This window comes from Ranitomeya variabilis, chromosome 5 (assembly GCF_051348905.1).
Source record: "Ranitomeya variabilis isolate aRanVar5 chromosome 5, aRanVar5.hap1, whole genome shotgun sequence".
Lineage (NCBI taxonomy): Eukaryota > Metazoa > Chordata > Amphibia > Anura > Dendrobatidae > Ranitomeya > Ranitomeya variabilis.
Window position 1 is genome coordinate 572,353,919 of NC_135236.1, and position 22,415 is coordinate 572,376,333.

The 22,415-nt window shown below is 45.5% G+C and overlaps 1 protein-coding gene across 5 annotated transcripts in view; it reads left to right on the forward strand.

The window, feature by feature from the left end:
- Positions 1-22,415, forward strand: part of LOC143773852 (teneurin-2-like) — a 2,235,081-nt gene that overhangs the window by 384,703 nt on the left and 1,827,963 nt on the right. For 3 of the 5 annotated variants that reach the window (XR_013215401.1, XM_077261179.1, XM_077261180.1), the window contains one exon: positions 8,291-8,411. The exons of the other annotated variants lie outside the window; for them this stretch is intronic. The gene's annotated coding sequence lies outside the window, so the exon portion shown is untranslated. The remainder of the gene's footprint in view (positions 1-8,290; positions 8,412-22,415) is intronic. 5 annotated transcript variants of the gene reach the window in all.

Sequence of the window (22,415 nt, forward strand, 5' to 3'; positions counted from 1 at the left end):
TCCGCCATTTTCTTGTGGAGTTCTGGCTGCTGGTCTTTTTCCTCTGGTGCTGGGTTTGTCTTGGGTCAGGTGTTTGTATCACTCTTTATTAACAAGCACCTGCCTTCCATTCCTTGCTGGACAACAGTGTTAATCTGCTTGAGCTCTAGCTTGTTACTTTGCTTTGTGTTCTGTGTGTATTATTTGTGCAGTGCTGGTACCTCTGGTTCAGCTAGCCTTAGTTTCTGTTTTCTAATGATTTCTACAGCTTTCTCTGTGTTTTCTACTAGGAGGTGACCCGTTTTTGTACCCAGTCCTTAGTTCTTTTAGGGAATCCCTTCCCCTTATCTATAGGTTTTTGCTTGAGATTAACCTAGGATCGTTGGTGGGTCTATTCGCAAGGAATGGGTTGTGCACTTCATCATAGGGTTTCAGCCTAGTCATAGTGCTGGGTCTGTTTTCCCCCTTCTACCTTAGTCTGTGTTGCCGATCCATAACAGTTCCCCCTGTTATGACCTGGTGGTTAAAAGGCCACACTGATATGACCTGGTGGCTAAAAACGCAACATTGGACGAGCTCTGGGAAGGTGGTATCTCTACTGACTGCAGTCCCTAATCCTAACAACAACACTAGTAATAGCCGTGGGATGTTCCTGTCACTCCCTAGACACCTCTTCACAGCCTAAGAACTAACTACCCCTAAAGAAGGAAATAGAAAGCTATTTTGCCTCAGAGAAAACCCCAAAAGGAAAGACAGACCCCCACAAATATTGACTGTGAGTGAAGAGGGAAACGACGTACACAGAAATGAAATCAGATTTCAGCAAAGGAGGCCAATACTAAACTTGATAGACAGAGAGAAAAGGATACTGTGCGGTCAGTATTAAAAACTGCAAAATCCACGCAGAGTTTACAAAAATGAACTCCACACCGACTCACGGTGTGGAGGGGCAAATCTGCTTTCCCAGAGCTTCCAGCTAGCCTGAATATGACATAGTGACAAGCTGGACAAAAAGAGACATATTTGCAGAGCAATAGAGTCCAAGCAAATGGACAAACAAAAACTAGCAAAAACTTATCTTTTGCTGACAAGGATAGGCCATATGAGAAATCCAAGGAGAGAACCAAATCCAACCAAGAACATTGACAGCTGGCATGAACTAAAGCCCAGAGCAGGTTTAAATAACAAACCCAGGCAAGGCGATTAGTGAAGGCAGCTGCCACAGCTACCTAAAGGAGCAGCAGTTCCACTCTAAACCACCAGAGGGAGCCCAAGGGCAGAACTCACAAAAATACCATTAGCAACCACAGGAGGGAGCTCCAGAACGGAATTCACAACAGTACCCCCCCTTGAGGAGGGGTCACCGAACCCTCACCAGAGCTCCCAGGCCGATCAGGATGAGCCAAATGGAAAGCACGAACCAAATCGGCAGCATGAACATCGGAGGCAACGACCCAAGAATTATCCTCCTGGCCATAACCCTTCCACTTGACCAGATACTGAAGCTTCCGCCTCGAAAAACGAGAATCCCAAATCTTCTCCACCACATATTCCAATTCCCCCTCAACCAACACCGGAGCAGGAGGATCAACGGAGGGAACCATAGGTACCACATATCTCCGCAACAAGGATCTATGGAACACATTATGAATGGAAAAGGAAGCTGGAAGGGCCAAACGAAAAGACACCGGATTGATAATTTCAGAAATCTTATAAGGCCCAATAAAGCGAGGCTTGAACTTAGGGGAAGAAACCTTCATAGGAACATGACGAGAAGACAACCAGACCAAATCCCCAACACGAAGCCGGGGACCAACACACCGACGACGGTTAGCAAAACTTTGAGCCTTTTCCTGAGACAACGTCAAATTGTCCACCACATGAGTCCAAATTTGCTGCAACCTGTCTACCACAGAATCCACACCAGGACAGTCAGAAGGCTCAAGCTGCCCCGAAGAAAAACGAGGATGAAAACCAAAATTACAAAAGAAAGGCAAAACCAAGGTAGCCGAACTAGCCCGATTATTAAGGGCAAACTCGGCCAACGGCAAAAAGGTCACCCAATCATCCTGATCAGCAGACACGAAGCATCTCAAATAGGTTTCCAAGGTCTGATTGGTTTGCTCCGTTTGGCCATTTGTCTGAGGATGGAATGCTGAAGAAAAAGACAAATCAATGCCCATTCTAGCACAAAAGGACCGCCAAAACCTAGAAACGAACTGGGAACCTCTGTCAGACACAATATTCTCCGGAATACCATGCAAGCGAACCACATGCTGAAAAAATTATGGAACCAAATCAGAGGAGGAAGGCAGCTTAGGCAATGGTACCAAATGGACCATCTTAGAAAACCGGTCACAAACCACCCAGATGACAGACATCTTCTGAGAAACAGGAAGATCAGAAATAAAATCCATGGAAATATGCGTCCAGGGCCTCTCAGGAATAGGCAAAGGCAAAAGCAACCCACTGGCACGGGAACAGCAAGGCTTAGCCCGGGCACAAGTCCCACAGGACTGCACAAAAGAACGCACATCCCGCGACAAGGAAGGCCACCAAAAGGACCTAGCCACCAAATCTCTGGTACCGAAAATCCCAGGGTGACCAGCCAACACCGAACAATGAACCTCAGAAATTACCCTGCTAGTCCATCTATCAGGAACAAACAATTTCCCCACAGGACAGCGGTCAGGTTTATCAGCATGAAACTGCTAAAGTACCCGCCGCAAATCAGGGGACATGGCAGAAAGAATCACCCCCTCCTTGAGGATCCAAGCCGGCTCAAGAACTCCCGGAGAATCAGGCAAAAAACTCCTAGAAAGGGCATTAGCCTTCACATTCTTAGATCCCGGAATATACGAGACCACAAAATCAAAACGTGAGAAAAACAGAGACCACCGAGCTTGTCTAGGATTCAACCGCTTAGCAGACTCGAGGTAAATCAGATTCTTATGATCAGTCAAGACCACCACGCGATGCTTGGCTCCCTCAAGCCAATGTCGCCACTCCTCAAATGCCCACTTCATAGCCAACAACTCCCGATTGCCGACATCATAATTACGCTCAGCAGGCGAAAACTTTCTGGAGAAGAAAGCACATGGTTTCATCAACGAGCCATCAGAATTTCTCTGAGACAAAACGGCCCCTGCCCCAATCTCAGAAGCATCAACCTCAACCTGAAAAGGGAGAGAAACATCTGGCTGACACAACACAGGGGCAGAAGTAAAACGACTTTTAAGCTCCTGAAAGGCCTCAACAGCCGCAGAGGATCAATTCATCACATCAGCAACCTTCCTCGTCAAATCGGTCAGAGGCTTCACCACACTAGAAAAATTAGCAATAAAGCGGCGATAAAAATTGGCAAAGCCCAAAAATTTCTGAAGGCTCTTTACAGATGTAGGTTGAGTCCAATCATGAATGGCCTGGACTTTAACAGGGTCCATTTCAATAGCCGAGGGAGAAAAAATGAATCCCAAAAAAGAAACCTTCTGATCTCCAAAGAGGCACTTAGACCCCTTCACAAACAACGCATTAGCACGAAGTACCTGAAATACCATCCTAACCTGCTTCACATGAGACTCCCAATCATCGGAGAAAACCAAAATATCATCCAAATACACAATCATGAATTTATCCAGATTATTCCAGAAGATATCATGCATAAAGGACTGAAATACCGATGGAGCATTAGAGAGCCCGAATGGCATCACAAGATATTCAAAATGGCCTTCCGGCGTATTAAATGCTGTTTTCCATTCATCACCTTGTTTAATACGCACGAGATTAAACTCCCCTCGAAGGTCGATTTTAGTAAACCAACTGGCACCCTTAATCCGAGCAAACAAATCAGAAAGTAAAGGTAAAGGGTACTGGAATTTGACAGTGATCTTATTGAGAAGGCGATAATCTATACAGGGTCCCAGGGAGCCATCCTTCTTGGCAACAAAAAAAAATCCCGCTCCCAACGGTGACGAAGACGGGCGAATATGCCCCTTCTCCAAGGACTCCTTTACATAACTCCGCATAGCGGCATGCTCTGGCACAGACAGATTGAAAAGTCGGCCCTTAGGGAACTTACAGCCAGGAATCAAATTAATGGCACAATCGCAGTCCCTATGAGGAGGCAGGGAACTGGACTTGGGCTCATCAAATATATCCTGGAAATCCGACAAAAACTCAGGAACTTCAGAAGAAGGGGACAAGGAAATGGACATCAAAGGAATATCACTATGTATCCCCTGACAACCCCAACCAGTTACAGATATAGATCTCCAATCCAGCACTGGATTATGTACCTGTAACCATGGAAAACCCAGCACAACAACATCATGCAAATTATGCAACACCAAAAAGCGAATATTTTCCTGATGTGCTGGAGCCATGTACATGGTTAACTGTGTCCAGTACTGAGGTTTATTCTTGGCCAATGGCATAGCATCAATCCCCCTTAACGGAATAGGACTCTGCAAAGGCTCCAAGGAAAAACCACAGCGCTTGGCAAATTCTAAGTCCATTAAGTTCAGGGCAGCGCCAGAATCCACGAATGCCATAACAGAAAAGGACGACAATGAGCAAATCAGGGTAACAGACAAGAGAAATTTAGGCTGTACAGTACTAATGGTAACAGACCTAGGGACCCTCTTAGTACGCTTAGGGCAATCAGAAATAGCATGAGCAGAATCACCACAGTAAAAACACAGGCCATTCTGACGTCAGAATTTCTGCCTTTCTGCTCTAGTCAAAACCCTATCACATTGCATAGGCTCAGGGCTCTGCTCAGAGGACACTGCCATATGGTGCACCACCTTGCGCTCGCGCAAGCATCGATCAATCTGAATGGCCAAAGACATTGACTCATTCAGACCAGCAGGCGTGGGAAACCCCACCATAACATCTTTAAGGGCTTCAGAAAGACCCTTTCTGAAAATCGCTGCCAGGGCATACTCATTCCATTTTGTGAGCACAGACCACTTTCTAAATTTCTGGCAGTATACTTCTGCTGCTTCCTGACCCTGACACAGAGCCAGCAAAGTTTTTTCTGCCTGATCCACAGAATTAGGCTCGTCATACAGCAATCCAAGCGCTTGAAAAAATGCATCAATATTGAGCAATGCAGGATTTCCTGGCTCAAGGGAGAATGCCCAGTCCTGCGGGTCGCCACGCAGCAAAGAAATAACAATCTTCACCTGATAAATGGGGTCACCAGAGGAACGGGGTCTCAGAGCAAAAAACAATCTGCAATTATTTTTAAAGTTAAAAAATTTAGATCTGTCCCCAGAAAATAAATCAGGAATAGGAATTGTAGGCTCTAATACTGGAGTCTGGACAACATAATCTTGGATACTCTGTACCCTTGCAGCGAGTTGATCCACGTGCAAGGACAGACCCTGAACCTCCATATCAGCACCAAAATCCTGAACCACCCAGAGATTAAGGGGGAAAAAAAGACAAAACAAGCTACAAAGGAAAAAAAATGACTCAGAACTTTCTTTTCCCTCTTTTGAGATGCATTTAACACATTGTGGGCCAGCAGTACTGTTATGACCTGGTGGTTAAGAGGCCACACTGATATGACCTGGTGGCTAAAACGCAACATGGGACGAGCTCTGGGAAGGTGGTATCTCTACTGACCGCAGTCCCTAATCCTAACAACAACACTAGTAATAGCCGTGGGATGTTCCTGACTCTCCCTAGACACCTCTTCACAGCCTAAGAACTAACTACCCCTAAAGAAGGAAATAGAAAGCTATCTTGCCTCAGAGAAAACCCCAAAAGGAAAGACAGACCCCCACAAATATTGACTGTGAGTGAAGAGGGAAATGACGTACACAGAAATGAAATCAGATTTCAGCAAAGGAGGCCAATACTAAACTTGATAGACAGAGAGAAAAGGATACTGTGCGGTCAGTATTAAAAACTACAAAATCCACGCAGAGTTTACAAAAATGAATTCCACACCGACTCACGGTGTGGAGGGGCAAATCTGCTTTCCCAGAGCTTCCAGCTAGCCTGAATATGACATAGTGACAAGCTGGACAAAAAGAGACATATTTGCAGAGCAATAGAGTCCAAGCAAATGGACAAACAAAAACTAGCAAAAACTTATCTTTTGCTGACAAGGATAGGCCATATGAGAAATCCAAGGAGAGAACCAAATCCAACCAAGAACATTGACAGCTGGCATGAACTAAAGCCCAGAGCAGGTTTAAATAACAAACCCAGGCAAGGCGATTAGTGAAGGCAGCTGCCACAGCTACCTAAAGGAGCAGCAGTTCCACTCGAAACCACCAGAGGGAGCCCAAGGGCAGAACTCACAAAAATACCATTAGCAACCACAGGAGGGAGCTCCAGAACGGAATTCACAACATCCCGCCCTTGTCTGCCAGCTTAATAACCACATCATCCAGGGACTGTAGTTCTTTTAAAGCACGTCTCTGAACATTAGTAAGATTGTCATTCCATATGTTTTTTGGTATCTTTTTAAGATCCTCCGTGACTAGTCTACAAAAAATGTCCACCTGTGGGCAGACAGACAAAGGGGGAACATAAGAGATCTGGGGACAATTGATTGTGGAAAAGTACCTGTCAAATCAGATTGCTGTTTTCTCAATAGTTCCTCCAATGCTACTAGTGATTGTTGATCCGTTGCATCAGTAAGGCCCAATTGTGCCCCGGCCTGAATGTGCAATTTTTTTCAGCACCAATTTTTGGCAGAAGAGGTGCACATCCTTCAGTGCTGTGAAAAAATCAAAACTATTAGATGGTGCAAAGTTTAACGCCAGCCTCAGAAGTTCACATTGTGCCTCTGATAAGGGATGTGAAGACAAATTTACTACCTCTAAATTAGTAATTTTGCCCTCCGTTCGTACTTAGAAGGAGATACAATAGTTATGACCACAAGAAGAAAAGGAGTAGCAACAAGCCACAATATGGATACAAATTACAAAAGATTTTTATTGTACAAATATAAAAGACAAATCACACAACATCCATATAAACATAATAATTTAGACAAAGGAGGACAAAGAGGTATTATTGGACACCGATATCAGCAGTAATAAGCAATGGGATGAGTCATGCTCTATAATTCTTTACAGCTGAATATATGATGATAAATTGAGTTATTAATTGATTTTTTCACAAGATCGCACTGTATGCACTTTCCTATGGCACTTTATATTGTTAACAACAATATGTCCTAACACTTTATGTCTGTATATTACTTGTAATTATTAATAACCACTTTTATGAAATTAATTCTTGTTAAATATTTTCACTCTATTGTACAGCTTAAATACTCTGTACATGCATTTGCATATTGCTTGAAGATATGGGATAGATAGATAGATAGATAGATAGATAGATAGATAGATAGATAGATAGATAGATAGTAGGTGATAGATAGATAGATAGATAGATAGATAGATAGATAGATAGATAGATAGATAGAAAGTAGGAGATAGATAGATAGATAGATAGATAGATAGATAGATAGATAGATAGATAGAATTCTGTTGTTCTCTTTTTCTCTAGATAGTTAGATAGATGTGGGATAATTAAATATTAAAAGATAGATAGATAGATAGATAGATAGATAGATAGATAGATAGATAGATAGATAGATAGATAGATAGATAGAAAGCTGTAAAAACACATTCATATCCTATGAATACTTTTTTTCACATTTGGGCAATTTTAGCATAATTTTGCTAATTTAAATTAATGAATTGCTTAATAGAGTCTAGTTGTCAAAACCTTGTGTCGATCATCTAAGAATACTGATTCATAATGATTTTTCCATATAAAGACACATAAAATTGAGCTATCTTAGTATGCTTTATTCATGCCTACATTTATAGTTTGGGAAATGATTTACAAGTATGATCGCCAACAATCAGAAAAGGGTGGTAGAAATATCATAGCAGTGATATAATTTGGCTTCTGTTAGTCATTTATATAAGAAATCCATGATTCGTAAGAGCATTTACAGTAAGTAATCATTAATGGAAGGCTAAGAAAGTTGCACATTGTAATGTCTGTTGCTTCACAAATGATGCACATCAGCAGCACTCATTCTAGAAATCTCATTATCAATTTGCTTGGGTTTGCATATCTAGTATTAAGCTATAATGTAATAATGAAGATAAAAAATTCACTTTTTTATTCTATTATTACGTTTGTAAAACAATTCTTGCTAAACATACTTAGAAGAAGGGATTGTTTCATTTAGAATCCTTAATACAGTTTCCACACGCTTTAGTGAAATGTATTTTAAGCATGACATTGATATATGTGCGTTCTACAATTACAGACATTCTTCGCCTGATTGGCTGAAATTCACCAAAGTTTAAAGCTGCAATCAATGTTTTCTTCACAATTGTCTAGCAAGAAACTTCCGTATGTAGAACCTCTAAGCCAAAACAGATCTGGAGGTACGTGCATATCTTTACTAAATTTTATATGCACTTGTGATGGATCAATTTTACAAACATTCGCTCTCAAGTTTTACCATAGCATATACAGAAATGTTATTTAGGCCGGGGTCACACTTAACGTATGGGAAATCGGTCCGAGTCTGCCTGCTGAGAGTCGCACAAGTGTTCTCCGTATGGTCATCCGTGTGTAATGCGTTTGCAATGCGATGATACTATTTTCTCGCACCTATGACAGCCGTATGACATGCAAATGACATGGGTATGACATCCGCATGATATGTGTATGGCATGCTTATGGCTCTATATTTCTCACTAATTTTCCAAATTGAATTTTATGGCTTAATGGGCTGAAATGAGGAAAATGTGTGCATATTTCTCGCAAGTCACAAGGGTGGTACGTGTGATGTCTGAGTTTTTCTCACACCCATAGGCTTGCATTGGCGAGTCTCGGATGATATACGAGTACAATCGCAGCATGCTGCCATTTTACCCACACTTCAAATACGCCTGAGAAAAAATACGTGTGAGCTGCTTCATAGATTAACAGTGGTCCAAGTGCTATGCGATGTTTTCTCGCATAGCACTCATCCGTATTCTACGCTAGTGTAACTCCGGCCTTATAATGATTATCCCTACTGTTTACCATTTTATCATTGATACATTTACATCCCTTTCTAATAATTTTCAAGGATTTTTAAATGAATGAGGTGTATCATTAAAAAAATCCAAGTTTCATGAATACAAATTATTTCTCTACTGCAGCAATACATGTGTGTGTATGTGTGTGCATATACAGTGTGTATATATATATATATATATATATATATATATATATTTTTTTTTTTTTTTTTTTTTTTCCTTTCTTTGCCTTTTTTCAGGGAATATGAGCGATAACACCAAAACTTTTTCACCACTCATGGTTAGTGGTTGGGTGAAGCCATTGATTTTCAAACTACCACAAAAGACTTCAAGCTGTCATTGATGTTAGAGGGGGTAATACACGGTATTAAGAAATGGTGTATGTGAACTTTTGATCAGGGTCATTTCGATGTCTTTGATTTTCATTATGATTTAAAAAGAGAAAACACAGTAATTTGACAATAAATGGCTTCACCCAACCACTAACCATGAGTGGAGAAAAAGTTTTGGTGTTATCATTCATACTCTCTGAAAAAAGGCCTAGAAAGCAAAAATTCTGCTGTGGTGTTAAGGGTCGAGTTCCCGCTTCTGCACAGGGGGAATCTCGGGCTGTTTCTGCTGTGGTCTCCCATTCTTCTTCTGCCGCAGTGGAGCCTGCTCAGCGGAGATGTCGGTCCCAGCATCTTGCTTGGTCTCACTCTGTGCTGAGGGTTGCTGCTGCTTTCCCAGCTTCTGCCATTAAAGCCAGTGCTGGTCAGCGACGAGCTGACGCTTTTGGGACTAAGTCCTGCTTTTACCCTTCTGAGCATGCCCAGGGTGAGATCTTCCATTGGAGATCGAGGGTCACATGCTCAGATACTGCAGCAGATCCCATTGGTCCTCCAGGAAGGTCCTGAAGGTGCTGAACTTCTGTGGCAGCTTCCTATTGGTCCTTTTAGGAAGGTCCTGTACATGCTGCAGCTATATAAGGTTCAAATGACCGCACGGCCATGTGCTAGTGTACAATTGTATACGTGTGTTTGTTGATGAGTGCAAGTCGTCCTTTAAATATCCCATCCCTATTGTATGACTGCTCGCGTAAGGTGTATGGCTGCTATCTAGCGCGCGACTAGACTCACAACGTGTTACACACGAAACAGCGTCCATTGCTGTGACCGCCAGTGCGGCACCACGCCAGTAGAGCGCTTCCTAACCCACGTCTGGGTGTTTAGTGGTGTCTGCCAATACGGCACAGCTCGCACTCTTTTGCTTCAAGCTATTAATACTTGTTACCTCTTACACCCAGTAGCGGTGTCAAGCACAAGTAGTCTGTACGTACTCTAATCCTGTGTCTTGGGACTGAGTTCGGTGACTCCTTGCTTACGCTTTTTGTGCGGTACCGCGGCCTTGTGACGTAACAGGGTTCGCGTCCACCGCCATATAGTGCTGCCATTTACTAGCAGCAGGTTCTCACCTGCACGGTGAACCCTGGACTGCAAACGCACATATATTATCTCACCTTTTACTTGGTGCGTTCCGCCAGTCCTAATAGAACACTAGCGCCAGGGTCTGGCTAGTAAATGGCGGACTATCAGCGTCTACAGCGGTACATCCAGCAGCTGGAGGGAAGGTTGGCAGCTCTAGAGCGTACAACCTCAGCTGTGGATGTCACTGCTGTCGCTGTTCAGGCTGCAAGTGTAGCTGCAGCCAGTTTGTCCGCTGCCACCTCTGCTCCGACTATATCCCGTCTCCCGCTTCCAGACAAGTTTGCTGGTGACATTAAGCAATGTCGCGGATTCGTGAGCCAGTGCTCAATACACCTCGAGCTCCTGGCGGCACGTTTTCCTACGGAACGGGCGAAAGTGGGATTTATTCTATCTCTCTTGTCGGGCAGGGCGTTGGAGTGGGCAACGCCGCTTTGGGAGCGTGATGATCGTGTGGTACAGAATGCTCCTCTCTTTTTGGATGCACTGAAGCAGGTCTTTTTGGGACCTCATGTCACCCACGATACCGTGCTCCCGTTGTTGACAATTACTCAGGGTTCGTCCATGGTCAGCCAGTTTGCCGTCCAATTCCGGACTCTAGCCTCAGAGTTAGAATGGCCGGATAAAGTTCTTATTCCGGTGTTCTGGAAAGGACTGGCAGACCATATGAAGGACGCCTTGGCCACCAGGGAGATTCCTGCCACACTGGAGGAGCTCATTTCTATATCTACCCGCATCGACCTCCGTTTTAACGAGCGGAGGTTAGAGCGGACCCAGTGTAGGCAGAGGTTTCGGCTGGCTCCCACCTTCGCCAGACCTCCAGAATCTCCAGTTCTGGCGTCCGACTCCCATGAGGCCATGAAGGTTTCTCGAGCGGGATCTAAGTCCCAGACCGCTCGAGTACCCGTGGTTTGTAAAAATTGCCACCAACTAGGACATTAAACTAATAAATGTCCACGGCGGTCGGGAAACGATCGCGTCTAGTAACCATTGGGGGAGGTTCACTAGACACAGTGGCATTTTCCTCCAAACTGTCCTTTAAAGGGACAATCCTGATAGGCTCATCCACTCTTACAGTTGAGCTTTGTGTGGATTCAGGAGCAGAGGGAAATTTCATGTCCTCTGCTTTTGCTCAGTGCCACGCTATACCACTGGTAATGCTCGCCAAACCTGTAACTGTTAGAGTTGTGAATGGGTCGACACTACCACTGCAAATCACACACCAGACTGTTCCTTTCACCTTATCCATGTCTCCTTCCCACCAGGAGATTATTTCCCTTCTTGTCCTTCCCAAGGGAATGGATGAGATTCTGCTGGGAATACCCTGGCTCTGTTTCCACTCCCCACATATTGAGTGGTCCTCAGGGAGAATTTTGGGTTGGAGTGAGTCTTGTATGGGCATATGTGTGAGAGAGTGCGTACAGGTTTCCACTACCGAGATACCCGCAGATCTTTCTTCCCTTCCCAAGTGCTATTGGTGCTATGCAGACATTTTCTCCAAATAGGCTGCAGAGACCCTTCCGCCTCATCGCCCCTATGACTGTCCTATTGATCTCTTGCCTGGTGCTGAACCTCCTCGGGGAAGGGTCTACCCCCTCTCTCTCCCTGAGATGGAGGCTATGTCTCAATACATCCAGGAGAATTTGGCAAAAGGGTTCATTAGGAAGTCAGTGTCACCTGCAGGGGCGGAGTTCTTCTTCGTGCAGAAGAAGAATGGGGAATTACGTCCTTGCATCGATTACAGGGGTCTTAATGCCATCACCATTAAAAATAAGTATCTGTTGCCCCTGATTTCTGAGCTCTTTGACAGACTAAGAGGAGCAAGGGTATTCACCAAACTAGATCTGCGGGGTACGTATAACCTGATTCGCATCCGTGAGGGGGACGAATGGAAAACGGCTTTTAATGCCAGGGATGGGCACTATGAGTATCTGGTGATGCCCTTTGGGACTTTGACAACGATGTCTTCCGGGATATGCTTTCCACCTCGGTCGTAGTCTATCTGGATGATATCCTCATCTTCTCTCCAGATATTGACTCCCACCGGAGAGATGTTGGCAGAGTCTTCGATCTCTTATGGGCGAATTCCCTTTATGCAAAGTTGGAGAAGTGTGTGTTTGAGCAGGAATCTTTACCTTTCCTGGGCTATATCATCTCCGCCCAGGGATTGGCTATGGATCCTGCCAAACTACAGGCTGTGATGGACTGGCAAGAACCCCATTCTCTTAAAGTGGTGCAGCGCTTTTTGGGGTTCATAAATTACTATCGCCAGTTCATTCCCCACTTCTCAACTTTGGTAGCTCCCTTGGTAGCCCTCACCAAGAAGGGAGCAAATCCCAAATTGTGGTCTGAGGAGGTCTCCAAGGCCTTCACTTCAATAAAGTCTCATTTTGCCAGCGCTGCCATCTTACATCATCCCGATGTGGATAAGCCATTCATTATAGAGGTGGATGCCTCTTCCGTTGGTGCTGGAGCAGTCCTCTTTCAAAAGGATGCTCAAGGTCGGAAGCATCCTTGCTTCTTCTTCTCTAAGACCTTCACACCAGCGGAGAGGAACTATTCCATCGGGGATAGGGAGTTACTAGCAATGAAGTTGGAGACATCTTTTGGAGGGAGCTCGGTTCCCCTTCCAAGTCTTCACAGACCACAAAAATTTGGTCTATTTACGTACAGCTCAGTGGCTGAATTCTCGTCAGGCCAGATTGTCCTTGTTCTTCTCCCGGTTCCACTTCACTCTCCATTATCTCGCCAGGGAGAAGAACATTCATGCTGACGCCCTCTCTCGCTTCATTGTGTCATCTGAGGAGGAGGAAGGGGAGCCTCGGCTTATTGTCCCTTCTGAGAGCCTGAGAACTGTAGCTCCGGTCTCGCTAGAGTCTGTGCCTCCGGGCAAGACCTTTGTTCCCATTAATTTGCGACCGGAGGTTCTCTCTTGGGCTCATTCGCCCAGAGTGGGTGGTCACTTTGGGACAAAGAGGACATCTGAGTTGCTGGCGAGAACGTACTGGTGGCCACATATGGCTCATGACGTCAGAGACTATGTTCAGGCGTGTGTCTCCTGCGCCAAAAATAAGTCTCCTCGACAACGGCCAGCTGGATTATTATATCCCCTGCCGGTGGCAGACAGGCCCTGGGAGATGGTCGGGATTGACTTTGTGGTGGGTTTGCCCAAGTCTCGTGGCTGTACCGTCATTTGGGTTATCACCGATCATTTTTCTAAAATGGTGCACTTGGTGCCGCTTCCTCGGCTACCTTCTGCACAGACCTTGGCAGTGTTGTTTATAAAACATATCTTCCGCCTACACGGTATGCCGGACAAAATTGTCAGTGACCGGGGTCCCCAGTTTGCGTCTCGGTTCTGGAAAGAGCTTGGTCATCTTCTCAGTATTGAGTTAAATCTCTTTTATGCCTATCATCGCAAGACAAATGGGTTGGTAGAGAGAGCCAACCAGACCTTGGTCACATATCTGCGACATTTTGTCTTAGCCAGGCAGGACGACTGGGCTTCTTTGCTATCATGCAAAATCATATAAAACCCAAAATGGAGAGCTTCGAAGCTCTTGTGGGCCTATTGGGTGAAAATGAACGACATCTCAATGCTGATAGGGGCCCATTTACCAATCTTAGAAACAAGAGTACCAAAATGCCACCCCAAGGAGATACAAAAAACATTGATATATTTCTTCAACTTGTAGAGAGAGACCTTAAGAAGATCAAGTACATGGATGCTAATACAGTTTACAATCTTAGTGAGAAAGAAAGGGTGGCCTTGGACACACTCAAAAAGAATGACCAAATAGTCATAAAGGCATCCGATAAGGGTGGTAACTTGGTCATAATGGACCATAAGATTTATTGTGATATGTGCAATAACATACTGCAGGATATGAGCACTTATGAAACCCTCGGTGTGGATCCCTCTGAGGCATACAAAATCCAACTCAGAGGAATTCTGGAGGAAGCACTAACGAGGGGGCTTATATCTAAATCTGAATATGAGCTCATGTTCCCTATTTTTCCACTGCAGGCTACCTTTTATACACTACCCAAGATACACAAGGGTCTGGACCCTTTGAAGGGAAGACCCATTGTGTCAGGGGTAGATTCCCTTACACAAAATTATGGTTTATATGTTGAAGAGATCCTAAGGCCTTTCGTGTTGTCCATTCCTTCATATCTTAGGGATACCACAGATTTACTGCAGAAATTAGAGGGCATACAGCTGGAGAAGGACTCCTTTTTGGCATCAATTGATGGCGAGGCCCTCTATAGCAGCATACCACACGAGGCGGGCATAAGGTCAATACATCACTACCTCCAACAAAGGTCGATAGCATGCAGAGAACATAATTCTTTTGTACTATCTTTGCTAGACTTCATACTCACCCATAATTCGTTCAAGTTCAACGGCAAGCACTACCACCAGCTCAGAGGCACTGCAATGGGGTGCCCATGTGCCCCATCGTACGCAAATCTGTTCCTGGGCTGGTGGGAAGAAACAATAGTGTTTGGGCGAGACACCAATTGGTGGAACGAGTTTGTAGCCATTTGGCTCAGGTTTATCGATGACGTCTTTGTTATATGGGTGGGCACTGAGGAACAGTTTAAGAGATTAATCGCGGAGTTAAATGTTAACAACATTAGTCTAAGATTTACCTCAGAAATCCAGAAAGAAGAACTGGCCTTTCTAGACGTCATGATAAGTAAGACACCCGGTGGGGGCCTTACAACAAGGATCTATCGTAAACCCACAAGTACAAATGGCCTACTCAACTGGCATAGTCATCACCTGGTCCCACTCAAAAAAGGAATACCGAAAGGCCAGTTCCTAAGACTGAGGAGAAATTGCTCTGACCTAAAAATGTTCCATAGTCAATCGACCAATATGTGCAACAGATTTAGAGAAAAAAATTATCCTCCTTATATTCTTAAGTCAGCCTATAATAATGCTACAAATTCAGACAGACAACAGCTGCTACATAACAATGAGCCCAAAACAGAGGAGATAAGGTCAGGGAAGTGATAAATAAACATTGGGATATAGTCAGGATGGACCCAGATCTCACGGACCTCTTGGGGACATATCCCGATATCACTTTCAGGAGAGGAAGGTCCCTTAGGGACTCATTGGTCCACAGCCACTACATGCGACCCAAGGGGAGCCACACCTGGCTGGAGAGAAAAACGTGTGGTTTTTTTAGATGTGGTGGTTGCCAATTATGTAGATACATGAGACCAAATAAATCCTTCACAAGCTCCTCAATGGGTAAGGTGTTCTTTCAGCGTGATTTTTCGAACTGCAAATCGACAGGAGTTGTATATCTAGCCTCCTGTTCATGTCCTAAAGACTATATAGGAAAGACAGTCAGAGAGCTTCGCAGAAGAGTCGGCGAACATATAGGGGACATAAGACACAATAGAGATACTCCCCTGGCCAGACATATGATATCACAACATCCAGCTAATTTAACTGATGTTAACTTCACAGTGATTGAAGTAGTAAAACCAAACCCCAGAGGAGGGAACTTTGATAGAACGGTGCTCCAAAGGGAGTGCAAATGGATTTTTAGAATGGATTCAGTGACCCCTAAAGGCATTAATGAGCAACAATCATATATGTGTTTCCTGTGAACGTCTATGTGATAGCATCCTCAGTATAAATATGCTTTGCCGGGCTTTTTCCATCCGGCTTCAGAAAATGGTTTAAAATGAAACTAGAATTGACATAATAATATTAATAGCAAATGTTGACCAAATGAACTAGACTGTTTCTATGTTCCGTTTTTCTAGTTATCTCCCCCTGAGTGGGGAACTGTGCACAGACAGATGTGCCGCTATATCTAAATTATTAAATACTCCTCAATTCTATTTAATATGCTGGTCACCAAATTTGAATGTAGTAATAATGATGAACCCATTTGCCATGTAACATATTGGTTATATCTTTTATGCCTATTTATCAATTGCCTATTTGGGCTTAGGTCCTTGCCGACCTTTGTTTATAGGCTAGGAGCAATGAATTTATTTAATAAGTGCCACCAGTTGGCACTATTCGTTCCAGTATGCGCTCAAGTATGCCACAAAATTAAGCTACGATACACTGAGTGACGAGTGATTTCTCACCAGGCATGGGAGGTCTGGCGTGTCATAAGGTATAAGTGCCGCTTAAGTATTTCATTAGTGGCACCATCTCAGCATATATTGCATTTTGAGTGCGCTGAAAGTAGGGCACTATTTGCGCAGGTGCATTGCCTGCGGTGTCAGAGAGAGTACAGGTGACACGCAGGCTGTACCGCCTGACGTGCGTTCCATATCGCGCATGCGGGGTAATACACTTCATGTGCTCGGCATCATTTTACAACTTCCGGATCTTCCAACCGGAAGCACTGGCACATGTGAGCGCTCCGGCGCTCCATTAGATAAATTGAGGTAATGTACATCAGAATTCACTCTTATCTTTCATCATCGAGATACATGACACCACAATCAGGCCTCCTGATGAGCCAGAGGGGCGAAACGCGTCGAGGCGAACTATGTTAGGTGGCAGACGGCGCGGCACCTAGAGCACGATGAGTATCAGCCGTACAGACTTGTGCACACATTGTACTCCACATTTGCTTATCGGACTACAGCAATAATATGCACTATGGCACTTTAAATGATCAGCTACAGCTACAATATTATGGCATATTGGGATAGTGTGTGCTATCTAAATTGATCGCTGTCCTGCTACAGCATTTTTGTGCTCATTGCGGCACTATATGTGTTGCTTCCGGGCAGCTGGCCCTGTATAGGACTGATTTCAATGGTCTTGACTCTTAAATATATTATGCAGGCTGTGATTATATAAATAAGTGCTGTCTATATCATCCCAGGCAAATACTGCCCTTTTTGAGAAATTGGTATTTCACATCTGTATATCGGGCTACAGCAATAATACGCACTATGGCACTTTAAATGATCAACTATAGCTATAATAATGTGGATCATTGGGGTAGTGTGTGCCGTTTAAATTGATTGCTCTCCTGCTACAGCATCTCTGTGCTTATTTGGCACTGTAGGTCTTTCGGGCAGTGGGCCCTATTCAGGACGGACTCAAATGGTCCTATATACTTTTTGCAGGCTGTAATTATAGAAATAGGTGCTGTATATAGTATCCCAGGCAATCATCAGCCTTCTTGGGAAATTATTTTACATTAAGCCATCATAAGTCCACTACATGTACTCTATTGTTTTTAATTTCACGGTGTTGGGGTTGAGGATTCCCTATATGTAGGCTTATCTTTGTCTAGTTGTACAGGGGCACCCTTAGATATACACACTGTGTGGGTAGGGGAACCCAGGGCCACTGCTAGGGTCTAACAGGATCTCAGGGCAAGCTGACGAGGAGTGGGGGCGCCGCAACGTTTCCCCTAGGGTGCCAACCCCCACTGCCAGGTAGCCAACAGTTTAGTTACCCATATAGGGATATTCCCATCCCCCAACACTAGTTTTTTCACTGTGTGTTTTGGTTTCTTTTGGTGCAGCCACAGGCTGGTGGAATTTTAGCAATTCAGAATTAAACATTTTGGGTTTTATATGATTTTGTATTTAGATATCCCAATTGTCCATTTATATACGTTGTAATTAAGTTCTTTGCTATCATGGGCAGAGTTTGCTCTGAACAACGCTGTAGCCGACTCTACTGGACAGACACCATTCCTCCTTAACTATGGCCAGCATCCGCGGGTACCTGTGCCCATGCCCGTGTCTTCTGCTGATTCCAGGGTGGCAGACTGGGCTGTGGAGGCATGGGACATTTGGGACCGCACTCAGGATGCCATTTGGGCTTCCAAGGAGAGAATGAGGTCCTCCGCTGATGCACCTGGCGACTTAGTGTGGCTCTCCGCCCGTAACATCAGGCTGCGAGTTGAGTCAACTAAGTTTGCACCTCGCTACTTGGGCCCTTTCAAGGTCCTCGAACAGGTTAACCCTGTGGTCTACCGGTTAGCCCTTCCACCTCGCCTAGGTATCACCGACACCTTTCATGTGTCCCTTTTGAAGCCTGTATACATGTCCCGGTTTTCCAAGTCATTTGCTGGGACATCGGGTTCGTCTATGGACAATTACGAGGTGAATGCAATTCTGGGGTGCAAGGTGGTACGTGTCAAAAAAAATTATCTGGTGGATTGGAAGGGCTGTGGTCCTGAGGACAGGTACTAGGAATCTGCTGAGCACATTTGGGCTCCGCAGCTCATAGCTACCTTCGAGCGTAGCGAGGTCCAAGGGGGGGCCTTAGGAGGGGGGGTAATGTTAGGGGTTGAGTTCCTGCTTCTGCACAGGGGGAATCTTGGGCCGTTTCTGCTGCGGTCTCCCATTTTTCTTCTGTTGTAGTGGAGCCTGCTCAGCGGTGACGTCGGTCCCAGCGTCTTGCTCGGTCTCACTCTGTGCTGAGGGTTGCTGCGGCTTTCCCATCTTCTGCCATTAAAGACAGTGCTGGGCAGCGATGAGCTGAGACTTTTGGGACTAAGTCCTGCTTTTACCCTTCTGAGCATGCCCAGGGTGAGATCTCCCATTGGAGATCGAGGGTCACATGCTCAGATACTGCAGCGGATCCCATTGGTCCTCCAGGAAGGTCCTAAAGGTGCTGAACTTATGTGGCAGCTTCCTATTGGTCCTTTTAGTAAGGTCCTGTACATGCTGCAGCTATATAAGGTTCGCATGACCGCACGGCCATGCGCTAGTGTACAATTGTATACTTGTGTTTGTTGATGAGTGCAAGTCGTCCCTTAAATATCCCATCCCTATTGTATGACTGCTCGCGTAAGGTGTATGGCTGCTATCTGGCGCGCGACTAGACTCACAACGTGTTACACATGAAACAGCGTCCATTGCTGTGACCGCCAGTGCGGCACCACGCCCCAGTAGAGCGCTTCCTAACCCACATCTGGGTGTTTAGTGGTGTCTGCCAATACGGCACAGCTCGCACTCTTGTGCTTCAAGCTATTAATACTTGTTGTTACCTCTTACACCCAGTAGCGGTGTCAAGCACAAGTAGTCTGTACGGACTATAATCCCGTGTCTTGGGACTGAGTTCGGTGACTCTTTGCTTATGCTTTTTGTGCGGTACCGCGGCCCTGTGACGTAACAGGGTTCGCGTCCACCGCCATATAGTACTGCCCTTTACTAGCAGCAGGTTCTCACCTGCACGGTGGACCCCGGACTGCGAACGCACCTATATTATCTCACCTTTTACTTGGTGGGTTCTGCCAGTCCTAATAGAACACTAGCACCAGGGTCTGGCTAGTAAATGGCGGACGATCAGCGTCTACAGCGGTACATCAAGCAGCTGGAGGGAAGGTTGGCGGCTCTAGAGCGTACAACCTCAGCTGTGGATGTCATTGCTGTCGCTGTTCAGGCTGCAAGTGTAGCTGCAGCCAGTTTGTCCGCTGCCACCTCTGCTCCGACTATATCCTGTCTCCCGCTTCCAGACAAGTTTGCTGGTGACAGTAAGCAATGTCGCGGATTCGTGAGCCAGTGCTCAATACACCTCGAGCTCCTGGCGGCACGTTTTCCTACGGAATGGGCGAAAGTGGGATTTATTCTATCTCTCTTGTCGGGCAGGGCGTTGGAGTGGGCAACACCGCTTTGGGAGCGTGATGATCGTGTGGTACAGAGTGCTCCTCTCTTTTTGGATGCACTGAAGCAGGTCTTTTTGGGACCTCGTGTCACCCACGATACCGCGCTCCAGTTGTTGACAATTACTCAGGGTTCGTCCATGGTCAGCCAGTTTGCCGTCCAATTCCGGACTCTAGCCTCAGAGTTAGAATGGCCGGATAAAGTTCTTATTCCGGTGTTCTGGAAAGGACTGGCAGACCATGTGAAGGACGCCTTGGCCACCAGGGAGATTCCCGCCACACTGGAGGAGATCATTTCTATATCTACCCGCATCTACCTCTGTTTTAACGAGCGGAGGTTAGAGCGGACCCAGTGTAGGCAGAGGTTTCGGCTGGCTCCCACCTTCGCCAGACCTCCAGAATCTCCAGTTCTGGCGTCCGACTCCCATGAGGCCATGAAGGTTTCTCGAGCGGGATCTAAGTCCCAGACCGCTCGAGTACCCGTGGTTTGTAAAAATTGCCACCAACTAGGACATTAAACTAATAAATGTCCACGGCGGTCGGGAAACGATCGCGTCTAGTAGCCATTGGGGGAGGTTCACTAGACACAGTGGCATTTTCCTCCAAACTGTCCTTTAAAGGGACAATCCTGATAGGCTCATCCACTCTTACAGTTGAGCTTTGTGTGGATTCAGGAGCAGAGGGAAATTTCATGTCCTCTGCTTTTGCTCAGTGCCACGCTATACCACTGGTAATGCTCGCCAAACCTGTAACTGTTAGAGTTGTGAATGGGTCGACACTACCACTGCAAATCACACACCAGACTGTTCCTTTCACCTTATCCATGTCTCCTTCCCACCAGGAGATTATTTCCCTTCTTGTCCTTCCCAAGGGAATGGATGAGATTCTGCTGGGAATACCCTGGCTCTGTTTCCACTCCCCACATATTGAGTGGTCCTCAGGGAGAATTTTGGGTTGGAGTGAGTCTTGTATGGGCAGATGTGTGAGAGAGTGCGTACAGGTTTCCACTACCGAGATACCCGCAGATCTTTCTTCCCTTCCCAAGTGCTATTGGTGCTATGCAGACGTTTTCTCCAAATAGGCTGCAGAGACCCTTCCGCCTCATCGCCCCTATGACTGTCCTATTGATCTCTTGCCTGGTGCTGAACCTCCTCGGGGAAGGGTCTACCACCTCTCTCTCCCTGAGATGGAGGCTATGTCTCAATACATCCAGGAGAATTAGGCAAGAGGGTTCATTAGGAAGTCAGTGTCACCTGCAGGGGTGGAGTTCTTCTTCGTGCAGAAGAAGAATGGGGAATAACGTCCTTGCATCAATTACAGGGGTCTTAATGCCATCACCATTAAAAATAAGTATCTGTTGCCCCTGATTTCTGAGCTCTTTGACAGACTAAGAGGAGCAAGGGTATTCACCAAACTAGATCTGCGGGGTGCGTATAACCTGATTCGCATCCGTGAGTGGGACGAATGGAAAACGGCTTTAAATACCAGGGATGGGCACTATGAGTATCTGGTGATGCCCTTCGGGACTTTGGCAACGATATCTTCCGGGATATGCTTTCCACCTCGGTCGTAGTCTATCTGGATGATATCCTCATCTTCTCTCCAGATATTGACTCCCACCGGAGAGATGTTGGCAGAGTCTTCGATCTCTTACGGGCGAATTCCCTTTATGCAAAATGGAGAAGTGTGTGTTTGAGCAGGAGTATTTACATTTCCTGGGCTATATCATCTCTACCCAGGGATTGGCTATGGATCCTGCCAAACTACAGGCTGTGATGGACTGGCAAGAACCCCATTCTCTTAAAGCGGTGCAGCGCTTTTTGGGGTTCATAAATTACTATCACCAGTTCATTCCCCACTTCTCAACTTTGGTAGCTCCCTTGGTAGCCCTCACTAAGAAGGGAGCGAATCCCAAATTGTGGTCTGAGGAGGTCTCCAAGGCCGTCACTTCAATAAAGTCTCATTTTGCTAGCGCTCCCATCTTATATCATCCCGATGTGGATAAGCCATTCATTATGGAGGTGGATGCCTCATCCGTTGGTGCTGGAGCAGTCCTCTTTCAAAAGGATGCTCAAGGTCGGAAGCATCCTTGCTTTTTCATCTCTAAGACCTTCACACCAGCGGAGAGGAACTATTCCATCGGGGATAGGGAGTTGCTAGCAATGAAGTTGGCCTTTTCGGAGTGGAGACATCTTTTGGAGGGAGCTCGGTTCCCCTTCCAAGTCTTCACAGACCACAAAAATTTGGTCTATTTACGTACAGCTCAGTGGCTGAATTCTCGT